Source organism: Sinocyclocheilus anshuiensis, unplaced genomic scaffold (genome assembly GCF_001515605.1).
Source record: "Sinocyclocheilus anshuiensis isolate Anshui unplaced genomic scaffold, SAMN03320099.WGS_v1.1 scaffold3099, whole genome shotgun sequence".
NCBI lineage: Eukaryota > Metazoa > Chordata > Actinopteri > Cypriniformes > Cyprinidae > Sinocyclocheilus > Sinocyclocheilus anshuiensis.
Window position 1 is genome coordinate 67,477 of NW_015542591.1, and position 1,343 is coordinate 68,819.

Sequence of the window (1,343 nt, forward strand, 5' to 3'; positions counted from 1 at the left end):
GGGTGAATTGTGGTTAAATCCACGTGTGTTTTTTTCTGTATAAATAGACTAAGTGCTGAGATCCGCCGAGATCTCAATAACAGTTATTGTATTAATTGCAGTAAATCTATAGATTAATTTACCTCACTCTGAACAAGTTGAGAGTGTTCAGCGCTATAAAGATAAGAATCTAAAGAGTGCTTTTTGGTTGTTCAGTGCGAAATGCGCTGTCATTTCACGTGAAGCACGTAAACTGTGTGTAATCTGCATGCTAGCTTACTGCAAAGTACATTGCCATAGTGACATCCGTAACCCGGAAGTTCTAAGAAACCTTTTCCGGGGTAACTTTCAAGTGCGCAAGTGCAGTTCGCCAGCGCCATTTTTGAGATATTTGTAAACAAATAGCCTAGCATGAGCTAAGCTAACTGAAGCTAACGCTTTTGCATTGAAGCCTCAAAGCTAGTAAAGCTAGCGGTTAGCACGTAGCATTTTGGTGGTCTTGAATGCAATGTTTGGCAGTGTTGAGTGTTGATAAGCGTGTGTATCTGAACTCTCACACTAGTGGGTTCTTTCACCTCATCTCTCTCTTACACTTTTCATCCTTCTCTCTTCTCCTCTCCTCCCAGTGAAAAGGAACGTTGGCAAACGCAAACGTAATAAACCTTGTGTACACAATCATAGTTGGGTTTTAATCACATTTATTTAAGGTTCTCCCTTGCTTAAACGCTGTTGGGTTTTATTAGCAACTAATTATGGTTCTCGTCCTCATTACTGTAATGATACGTTGGGATTAATTCAGCTATAACTGCTCTTATAATATTAATGACGTCAGTAGATATTACGAATTTAAGTAATTATGGATTTGAAATTTTAATTTCATTTCATAATTAATTGGAGATTTGGAATTTTCATTTCATTTCATAAATTAATTTCAGTTCCTGCTTTCACATAGCAACAATATCTACTGATTAATTTAATTATAATTGCTCTTATAATCTGACAATAACATTAGAATTTTTTATCATTAACTATCAATAGGGCTCTGAAATTTTTTATTGCATTTGTAAGTAATTAGGGTGGTATGGATTAATTTAATTATAATTGCTCTTATGGTTGTAATAACATCAGTAGGTAGTAACGACTTAGGGATTTGAAATTGTTAAGTTAATTTCATAATTAATTACAGATTTGAAATTTTAATTTCATTTCATAAATTAATTTCAGTTCATGCTTCCACATGGCAACAATATTTACTGATGAATTTAATTATAGGTGCTATTATAATTTAAAGACAACAACATTAAAAGTTTAAGCTTTAAGGATAACAAGTTACTAATACTGATTTCATAATTAATTACATATTT